Here is an 11,568-nt window from a genome sequence, read left to right as displayed (position 1 = left end):
ATATCTTCTATTCTTTCTTTTCTTATACACTTATCATGTACATAGTAATATTGACTTGATTAATTAATTAACGAATTTTTTGTAGACAGGGAGGGTCTCACTCTGCTGCCCAGGCTGGAGTACAGTAGCACAATCACGACTCACTGCTGCCTTGACTGCTCCAAGCTCAGGTGTTTCTGCCACCTCAGCTTCCCAAGTAGCTTGGATGACAGGTATGCACCACCATGCCTGGTTGATTTGTGTATTTTTTTTTTGTAGAGATGGGGTTTTGTCATGTTGCCCAGCTGGTCTCAAACTTGTGGGCTCAAACAGTCTATCTGCCTTGGCTTCATGAAGTGCTGGGATTACAGGCATGAGCCACTGCACTTGGCTTGTACTAAATTTATATCACAGTATTTATTTATTTATTTTTGAGACGGAGTTTTGCTCTTGTTACCCAGGCTGGAGTGCAATGGCGCAATCTCAGCTCACTGCAACCTCCGCCTCCTGGGTTCAGGAAATTCTCCCATCTCAGCCTCCCAAGTAGCTGGACCTACAGGCGTGCACCACCATGCCCAGCTAATTTTTGTATTTTTAGTAGAGACGGGGTTTCACCATGTTGACCAGGATGGTCTCGATCTCTTGACCTCGTGATCCACCCGCCTTGGCCTCCCAAAGTGCTGGGATTATAAGCGTGAGACACCACACCCGGCCTATCACAGTATTTTAAAATTGCTAACTTTACATCTATTATGTAAATATTATTTTAAGGAATAACAAGGAGAAGCCTAAGGATCACTGAAGGAAGAATGGGACTCCTGTACTGGGGAAGGAGTCAGTACGTCTGTGGTTGTATGCAGGAAAATTGTATCGTGATAGACAGAATTTTGATCTTGCTACTGTCTTTATCTGGACATTAAGTAGAGTTTATAAAGGTGCATATGAGTGTGAAGTTGACAAAGTGTTGATTAGTGATGGCGACTTTTTGTGTCAACTTGACTGGGCCACAGGGTGCCCAAATATTTGGTTGAGCATTATTCTGGGTACGTCTGTAAGTGTGTTTCTGGGTTTCTGGTTGACATTAAGGCCAGTAAACTGAATAAAACAATGTCCCCCCTGCCCTCTCCCACTGAGGGTGGGCCACATCCAGTCTGCTGAAGACCTGAATAAAACAAAGTTTGCATAAAGATGGACTCTCTTTTTCTGCCTGATTGTCTTTGAGCTGGGACATGGGTCTTCTCCTGCCCTCAGACTCAGGCTTTGATGGAACTTCTACTCCCCACTCTCCTGGGTCTCTGGCTTGCTGATTACAGATCTGAGGACATATTAGATTCCATGACTGTGTGAGCCAATTCTTTACTCTAAATCTCTTGATGTCTGTCTGTCTGTCTTCCTTCCATCTGGGCTCATTTGAGCACTTCTGGCTTCTCCCTCAGCAAGAGAGAGATCATCTCCAAGTGTCTGCTGCTCACCCAGAGAAAAGGAGCAGAAATACCTAGGCAAGACTGGTGTCACATTTCATCAGTGCAAGGGGCATACTGCGTTGGCGCATTACAGACTGGAAGCCTATGCTACTGGAACCCTTACCTGCTGTGTCATGCTTGCTGGTGGGCCAAGCTGCCTGGGTGGTCTGCTGTCAATCAACAAGCTCCACAGGAGGCTGTTGAGGGTTCCTTCTAGGACTGCCTCCCACCTCAACACAGGATGCTTTCTCTGGTCTCATAGTATAGAGAAGTTGCTCAGGGAGCTGGACGAGCCACAGGAAGCTGACCAAGGTGTGCACTGGCAGCGTAGCACCTGCCTCAGTGCCAACTGGAGCTCCCCCTGGCTTGATTACCCATCCTTGTGCTATTGGTCTGGTGGCCTTTTCTGAAGTGCAGGGAGTCCCCTTCCTATAGCAACCACATCTGGGCAGATCCCTAGCCCCTTGGGTGGGTGGCTCTGAGATGTGTGTTGTACACGGTTCCCAGGACGCCCAGCAGGAGCGAGCCCCTCTCACCCACAGTCACAGTCATCACAGTGTAGCAGCAATGGTGGCTTAGCCACATGCTCGTTCTCAGCTTCTTCTCTTCCCTATCTCCCTTTTCCACCTTGTGATTCCACTGCTGGTGTTTCCTCTGCTTCTTAAATAAATTGTTTGCTTCCAGGGGATGTAGTCAGGCAGCCATGGCCAGGTAAGGGGGAGGATTTTTGTATTTATTACAGTCATGAAGAGGGCCTGGGGTCCACAGAGCAGGGCTGTGGCCATACGCAGTCTCTGCATTGCTACCCCATCTGATTATAAAAATACAACTCACAAGGAACGTAAGGGACCTCTTCAAGGAGAACTACAAAACACTGCTCAACAAAATCAGAGAGGACACAAACAGATGGAGAAACATTCCATGTTCATGGTTAGGAAGAATTAATATCGTGAAAATGGCTATACTGCCCAAAGTAATTTATAGAATCAACGCTATCCCCATCAAGCTACCATTGACTTTCTTCACAGAACTGGAAAAAACCACCATGAACTTCATATGGAACCAAAAGAGAGCCCGCATAGCCAAGTCAATTCTAAGCAAAAAGAACACAGCGGGGGGCATCACACTACCGGATTTCAAACTATACTACAAGGCTACAGTAATCAAAACAGCATGGTACTGGTACCAAAACAGAGATATAGACCAATGGAACAAAACAGAGGCACCAGAGGCAACACAACATATCTACAACTATACAATCTTTGATAAACCTGACAAAAACAAGCAAGGGGGAAAGGATTCCCTGTTTAACAAATGGTGTTGGGAAAACTGGCTAGCCATGTGCAGAAAGCAGAAACTGGACCCCTTCCTGACACCTTACACTAAAATTAACTCCAGCTGGATTAAAGACTTAAACATAAGACCTGGCACGATAAAAACTCTAGAAGGAAATCTAGGCAAAACTATCCAGGACATAGGAGTAGGCAAGGACTTCATGAACAAAACACCAAAAGCATTGGCAACAAAAGCCAAAATAGACAAATGGGACCTAATGAAACTCCACAGCTTCTGCACGGCAAAAGAAACAGTCACTAGAGTGGATCGGCAACCAACAGAATGGGAAAAAATTTTTGCAGTTTACCCATCTGACAAAGGGCTGATATCCAGAATTTACAAAGAACTCAAACGGATTTACAGGAAAAAAACAAACAAGCCCATTCAAAAGTGGGCAAAGGATATGAACAGACACTTTACGAAAGAAGACATATATGAGGCCAACAATCATATGAAAAAATGCTCATCGTCACTGGTCATCAGAGAGATGCAAATCAAAACCACATTGAGATACCATCTCACACCAGTTAGAATGGCGATCATTAAAAAATCTGGAGACAACAGATGCTGGAGAGGATGTGGAGAAAAATGAACACTTTTACACTGTTGGTGGGAGTGTAAATTAGTTCAACCATTGTGGAAGACAGTGTGGCGATTCCTCAAGGCCTTAGAAATAGAAATTCCATTTGACCCAGCAATCCCATTACTGGGAGTATATATCCAAAAGACTATAAATCGTTCTACTATAAGGACACATGTACACGAATGTTCATTGCAGCACTGTTTACAATAGCAAAGACCTGGAATCAACCCAAATGCCCATTGATAATAGACTGGATTGGAAAAATGTGGCACATATACACCATGGAATATTATGCAGCAATCAGAAATGATGAGTTTGTGTCGTTTGTAGGGACATGGATGAATCTGGAGAACGTCATCCTCAGCAAATTGACACAAGAACAGAAAATGAAACACCGCATATTCTCACTTATAGGCGGGTGATGAAAAATGAGAACACATGGACACAGAAAGGGGAGTACTAAACACTGGGGTCTATTGGGGGGAAAAGGGGAGGGCCAGTGGGAGGGGGAGGTGGGGAGGGATAGCCTGGGGAGAAATGCCAAATGTGGGTGAAGGGGAGAAGGAAAGAAAAGCACACTGCCATGTGTGTTCCTACGCAACTGTCTTGCATGCTCTGGTCATGTACCCCAAAACCTAAAATCCAATAAAAAATTAAAAAAAAAAAAATCCTGACAGTAATAGCAGCAGTATTGTGAGGTTGCGGCCCAGCAGGTCTCACTGCCCTCAATCTCCATGACAATGCGGTAGTGTGAATATTCTAATACAGTCTTCACCGTCTGGAAACCACCTTTCAGAGAGGTTAAAAAATCTTAGCTAGAAAGCTATAAAGGTGGACTGAAATTCAGATGCAAATGATTGTGTAAAATTCCTCCCTCCTTCTCAAAGTCTCCCCCGAGCAGCCCAGTCTGGGATAACGGGAAGTGGTCAGGCCTTAGTGTCAGAGAGGCAGAGACACAGTGGGGAGCAAAATAAAGCCCATTTAACAGACCCAGAGCGATGGTGCAGACAAATGAATGCTTGCTGCTCTGATGCTTGGTGAGCTCTCTCCTGACCTGAAGACCGTGACTGATGGTGCAGAAAGCTCCATCTGTAAGATGATAATTACAACGTAATTTATAATGGAAAAAAGTGGACACAACCCAAATGCTGCATATGTAGTGACTGGATAAATAAACTATGCTGAATTCAGCAGCAGAATACCACACAAGTACTCAAATAACATCATATGAAACAGTGCATGGTAAGGGGACATAAACATCACGTGCTGAGTGGAAAAATCTAGGTTGCGAAAAAGCCCCAGTAATACCACTGTGAGTAGGTGCAGTGTTGGTAAAAGGGAAGTCAGGAATCCCTGCCCCGGGGATTTTCAGGAACTCTCATTGTCCTATGTGGTCTTTTATAGGTTTTCTTTGATGAATACATAAATATATACTTAATATAGTCTCCATTCTTCAATCAAATCTCAGAGGCTATTTCTGAGAGATGGTTTAGTGAGGCAGAAAACTGTTGAGGGAAGGAATGTGTGAGGTCACTTAGTGAAGGGAGGGTAACAGAAACAAAATGAGATTCAGTTGTGTCTGGCTCTAGGCTTCCTGTTCTGCGCAGAGGACCCTTTCTCAAGCACACAGTGTGAAGGATTCCCCTGAAGCCACACAGGTTGTCGAGGCAGGCAAAGCTACGGAGGGCAGCCCAGGCTCCCTGCCAACTGCTACTTCCTCCAGGCCGCTCTGGTCTCCTCGTACCTGGACCCACTTCACAGGTCGTTGGGCTTGTTGGAGTCTTTGCAAGACTCCAGAAGAGAGAAAGGCATTCTCGTCCTGTTGGAGGACACAGTCAGAGCTGCCACGTTTGCCAGAGGGCCCGAGGCCTGCGATGCACCGCACTGTGGTGGAGAGGCCGGCTGCTGCCCTCTTAGCTTGCCTTGGGGTGTCTCTCACTGTGTGTGACCTCAGCAAGGACCCAGGATCCTGGCTCTTCCAGGCTGGAACATCCCGTCTGATCTTTGCTGGGATTCATACTGGTTCTGTTGCGTAGGAGGACATGCTGCTGCAGCCACCCAGTGACTTCGGAAAGAGAAAACTCAGCAGAACGCGACAGAATTTCAGGGAACCCAGTGTGAGAGAAGGGACAGAAACAGGGCAGAAGAGGATCCGTCCTGCGGGCGTGTCTCGGGAGGTGGTCCCTGTTTTCCTAAAGGATTTGCTGCAGTTTCCCTCAGAGCGGGGTTGAGGCACAAATGCCCAGTGGGAAGAAGATTTGGTGAAAGTATATGGCTTCCTCGTCCACATCCTCATCATTCTCTGCTACTGAGTCCATCCTTTCTGATTCTTGAACTTGGACTATGAAGAACAGGCCAGGCTTCTGGAATCTCTGAGTTCACAGTCTAAATTACAGCTTCTGAGAATGTTCTTAAGGTAGGAACAGGAGCACGGCAGGATCTGTATCTCTATCTCAAGGCAGCAGTGAGGACTTACATTATGCCCGTATTACCCCTCCCAAATAGCCTGTAAGGTTGTTTCTCAAAGATGTAATTCGCAGCAGAGTGCAGTGGTTCACACCAGTAATCACAGAACTTTGGGAGACTGAGGCAGGAAGATCACTTGAGGCCAGGATTTTGAGTCCAGCCTGGGCAACACAGAAAAACCTCTTCTCTACAAAAAGTTTAAAAATTAAGACCTGTAGTCCTAGCTACTAGGGAGACTGAGACAGGAAGATCACCTGAGCCCAAGAGGTTGAGGCTTAAGAGAGCTATGATCACACCTCTGCAGCCTGAGCCACAGCGTGAGGACCTGTCTTAAATAAATAAATTAATTAATTAAGTAAAGCATAATTCATTGTGAATGTTGGAAAAAGGAAATCTGTTCTAATCTCAACCAGGTCAATAGTCCCACCCTCAATCTTCCGGCAACCTTTAATTTATGTTGGCTTTGAGTGCCAAGAAATGTGGATAAGTCTGCTTTTTCAAACTTTGTAATTAGAGATTCTCCATCACTGTTTCAAAGGAAAATGATAACACTCTCTCCACTTATGCTGAAGGTGGGTAAAAGATGAAGTGTTGGAAGGTAAAGACATAAAGAACTTGATCTTCCTGAGGACAGTGGGGTCCTGAGGAGGGGAGGAAATAAATGAATTACATTTGTACATCTGTCCGGGCTGTCAGGCAGATCACTGTGGGTCCTCTACTGGGTAAAACTGAAGTGCAAGGTATGAAATCATCCCCCTGAACCACACACACTGTTAACAGAGGTGCTGGGGCTGCCGTCCGGGTTCCCTGAACCGCAGCCCACGGCTTCCTGCTCCACCCCACACCTTGCATCCAGATGTGCTTCACAGACTCTTGGTCTCATTAGATTTTTGCAATAACAGCTGCTTGGTTAATGGCCATGGAGAGAGAGGCTCCTGATGAGTCTGTGAGAGAACTGCGTGCAAAAGGGGCTCCCGTCGTAGTGAAAGGAATCAGGCGGTTGAGGGTGTCCTGTAAAAAACGCGGCCTGACTAGATGTCACTCTCGGCTTACGGCCGCCTTGTTTATCAGACAAACTTACAGGTATTATAATCAAACAATACAAATTAAGTTCACAGTAGTAAAAACAGACAGACTTCATTTGCCGGATGTCTTGTGGTTCAAATGCCCTCTGCGAACTGAGAACGGACTCATCTGGTGGGCAACTGTGTCACGTTTTGTGTGCAGTGAAGGGTCTGTCCCTGATTCAGACATCTGTACTTCGGAACTGAGCAAGCAGCTGCGTAGCTGCCTGGCTAGAACAAAGGGGGCGGGAGCTGAGCATGTCCACTCCCCTCACTGTACAGATGAGGAAGCTGGAGGCTGGGCGAGGCCTGAGGGGTCACGGTCATTAAGTCACTTACCAAGACAGCCAAGCTCAGGGTCTGGACCTCCTCCTGTCACTCACCTCACACTCTGTGCTCACTGCTGCCTGACAGGGAAGCAGCCACACCCACCCAGGGGCAGCCGATGACGTCATATCTGCACTGCATCCTGCGTTTTTCCAGAACCTGTCTTTGTAATAAACTCAAGAGACGGAGACCTTCTAACTGAACCCACTGGCCTTTCTGATGATGCGTTCTTCCCTGTCTGTGAGTATCTCTGAATGCAAGAATATAATTCCACATTTCTTGCTGCCTTGCGCCCCCTCTAAAAGCCTCACTGACGGATCCACTGATCGTAGGTCAACCCTTGTATCAAGGGGAGCATGTTAATTCCATATGACAGATATTCACATATTTTGAAGCAGTTCGTGGGATCTTCCTACTGCCAAGGTCGTCTCTTCTGCAGGCTAGAGACACAAGTTCTTAAGGTCGGAAATGCATTTCCTTTCTAGGTAGGGCCCATGATTTACCCCATGCATGGGGTATTTGGAATCACAGTTTAGAGATATTACAAAGGAGTCCATGGCAAGATGTCCACGATGCCACCACACCTGGGACATTTCTAAATTCCTCAACACGGTTGCAAGGAGACATTTCCCAGGACAGGCAGGTGAAGTCTCCTGATAGGAAGGAGCCATTGACCCAATATCTATTTTACGTTTTGACTTTTGCTCTCAGAATGTGTGTTTCTCATAGATCATGATAATACCTATTACTGTTGTGCGTAGAAGAAAGAGTCTGTTGTTGAATCAGAACAAGCCTTGGGCCAGCTGAGGTTACATCTGGAGTCAGGAACAGCACGGCTGGGATGCAGAGGCTTTGCCCAACTCCGATTGCTCAGGAAACGATTGTGAGTGGTCAGTGTCTGTTTTGGGTCTTTGCCTTTTAAACAGAAATTGGTATGGGGAAGATTGGGGAGCGGATTAAGAGAGGAGCAGGCTGACCGATTGAAAGGAGAGGGTCTGGTCGTTATGGGGAAAGGTTAATGGAGTTGAGGCCACTTCTCCAGCAGAAAGTGTCCAGGAGGCAGATGAGTAACGGTCTTTGAGGGTATGAAAGGTTACGATGAGGACACTTCACAATGATCTGCTTCCTCCCCAGAGGAATAAACAGGGAGAAATGGACTAGCATTGTCACAACCACACCAGAAATGTTCAGTTAGAAAAATGAGAAAGAACTTCTTGATAGTAAAAGCACTTTGATCATTCAGCAGGCCCCAGAGAAAAGGCTCCAAAACTTGGAGAGAAAAGACTGTGTCTGAGATCCTGGAGCACACAATGTGCACGCTCAGGCCACAGCTGCTGGAAGCCCTTGCCACTTTGTGCACGTCCTGTCCAGGCACACTGAACGCTCCACAGCCAGCACCTGGTCTCCTGATCAGAGGCTGCACCATGTTTTGAAGAAGACCCACTTTGCTTTGCCACAGACAGCCAGAAGTGCCTGGCAATGCACATTCCTGTAACTTAACCAAAGACCTAGAACTTAACCAATGACCAAGGTGCAGGGACATAAACGCTACAGCTCCCCCACTCCTGACTGGGATAATTCTGGGGTGTAGCCCTCATTGTCCCTAGAGGTTCCCTGCAAGGTTAAGCCAACTCATTCTCCCAATCTCGACTTTGACTGACATCTCACCCATGCTAAACTTCCTTCCACTCTCACTGCTGGGTTTTCCTTGGAACTCTTCCTAATCAATCAGCTGCCCATAGATCTTTATCTCAACATCCATTCCGGGAGAATCCAACCTAAGACAAAGTATCAATTAATTTTTGCCACATAACAAACGACTCTAAAGCATAGTGGTTCAAAACAACCACCATTTACTGATTCTTCAGTGTGGTAATTTGTGCTGAGCTTAGTGGGAAGCTTCTTCCAGTTTGGTAGAATGTGGTGGACTGTAAAAAATGACCATGGCACTTTGCAGCTCTTCCTATTAACAAGTGGAATGTTCTTTATTGCTCCCCTTGAGTTTGGGCTGGCCTTGTGATTTGCTCTGATCAACAGGATGTGATGGAACAGGTTTCAAGCTTAGGCCCAAGGGCACTTGTAGTTACTACGCTGTACTCTTAGAATCTTACCAATGTCTGAACACGTCTGAGCTCACCTGCCAGGGAATGAGAGATCCCTGGACAGAAGCCTCAGTGATTCCTGCCATCCCAGCCCAGGTCACCCTAAATTATGAGCCCTAGCCCACTGCCCAGCTGACTTCAGATGCATAAGCAAGCCTGGCAGAGATCTTCTGAGCTCACTGCGGCCTAGAAGAACCACCAGCTGGCCAGCTGGCTACCTTAATGAGTAGTGAATAAAATAGATGGCTTTTGATTTGAGTCACTACAGTTTGGATGGTTTGCTATGCAGCAAAAGCTGACCAACTCAGGCAGAGACTTTCTGCTCTCAACTCGCTGGATATAACAGCCTCCATCACAATCCTCCTGATGTGCTATCAACCCCTGTGACCCAGCACATATTACTTTTTGTTGTCTCTCTGGCATTAGGAGTTTGCAGTAATGGGAGAGACAAATGTCTTCACGATGTGAGATCAGGCTTGGGTCATCCATTCAGTCATCACACAGGAGCCTGCTCAGCGCTGCCCGTTGGAGCTAGAGAATCACCCTTGGTCTTGTGGGCTCGGTCTGCTCTTCCTGCATTTTGGCAGTGTGCATTCAGAGAATCTGTGTAGTGTGATTTATGGTTTAGTTTAAAACAGTGGGTCTTAAATTTTTCTTAATTTTCTTTCTGACTCAGGCTTTCCTTTTAGAATTTTAGACAAATTCTCCCCAGAAAAGTGCACAGCTTAATAAAATGGGTCAACAGTGTAATTTCAGGGTTTCCAATCTGCTTGGAGTCTCTCCACGGACTCTGTAAATCCTCACATGAATAACATCTGCCCTGGAGAATTCAAAGCAGTTAAATAAAAGAAAGCCTGGCCGCTAAAACTGCTTCTACAGATGAACTGTTTTCATCAGTTTTCCCAAGGACTTAACTGTAAAGTGAGTGGGAAAATTGGAGGCTGTAGAGGGGCGTGAGGCTGAGGAAAGACGAAGCTGCAGGAGTGCCCTGGGGTGAACAAGCCCACTGGGAAGGCCTGAGTCAGAGGCCCGTGGGGTCCCGGGCTGGTCCAGCATTGGCCATCCCAGACCTGCTTCATCCACCCAGGCAGCACCCTGCCTGCACCCTCCCCTGGAACCTGGATTCAGGCCTCCAGCTTCCCGAATCTGCATGTCTTTGCCTGGGGGTCTCTCAGGATGGCAGTGGGATGTGCCAGGGAGCCAAGATCCTCCAGGGGCAACCCTCAAACAATGGCGGGCAGGGATCTGGGAGCCAATATCCAGCCCCTGTTCGGAATCCCAGCGGGGCTGTGGCTGCCAGCCGCAGGAAGCCACTTGATCACATGTCCATTGCTGACTGCCTGCCCCGCCCTGTCTCACTTCCCCAGGCTCCTGCTGTGGTTTCTTGGGAGCACCTCTGAAATACCCTGAGTGTGCTCCAATCCTTGTCTCGAGGCTGTCTCTGTTTCTGGGGAACCCTAATGAAGGCAGTGTTTCTCTAATGTCAGACATGGTGGCCAATGGGGCCCGGTTGGCGTGGTGACACTGGGTTTCTGGCGGGGTGGAGGGTTGTCTTTATTTTTTGAGACAGGGTCTTACTCCATTGCCCAGGCTGTGGGAAGTAGCAACTTCGTGGCTCACTGCAGCCCCGACCTCCGTGGCTCAAGCATCCTTCTACCAGAGCCTCTGAGTAGCTGAGAACACAGGGGTGTGCCACCAAGCCCAGGTAATTTTTTTCCCCTTATTTTTTTGGTAGAGATGGAGTCTCACTATGTTGTCCTGGTTGGTCTTGAACCTCTGGGCTCAAACGATCTTTCTGCTTTGGCCTTCCAAAGTGCTAGAATTACAGGTGTGAGCCACCATGCCTGGACTCCAGTGTACTTTCTTGTTGAAATGGTTCTCCAGGTGGAGCCAGGGTGGGGAGCAGGTTTGAGCTTTTGTCCTCTGTTTGCCCTCACAGGTGGCAGGCTGGCTGTAGCCTTGGCCAGTTGCCTGGCATGGTGTTCTAGAACCTGGGGAATGGGATCTGAAATCCAATATACAATTAAAGCCTGAACTGGAGCCACTTGATGGGGTCTTGTGGAAAAGGAAATCTTGGGGTGCAATGGGAAGTCCAGGGACACAGATGGCTGGGTGCTGGGCAGCAGTATGGACTCCAGCCACCCCTGCTGGGTGCAGGCTCTCCCTTTGCTGATGCCTGGGGGCTAGATGGTGTTAGGGGCTGGACAGGACAGAGCTTTTAAGTGAAGGCACCCATACCCATTGCCAGG

Source organism: Callithrix jacchus, chromosome 5, assembly GCF_049354715.1.
Source record: "Callithrix jacchus isolate 240 chromosome 5, calJac240_pri, whole genome shotgun sequence".
NCBI classification, from domain to species: domain Eukaryota; kingdom Metazoa; phylum Chordata; class Mammalia; order Primates; family Cebidae; genus Callithrix; species Callithrix jacchus.
Note: the sequence above shows the minus strand (reverse complement) of the source record.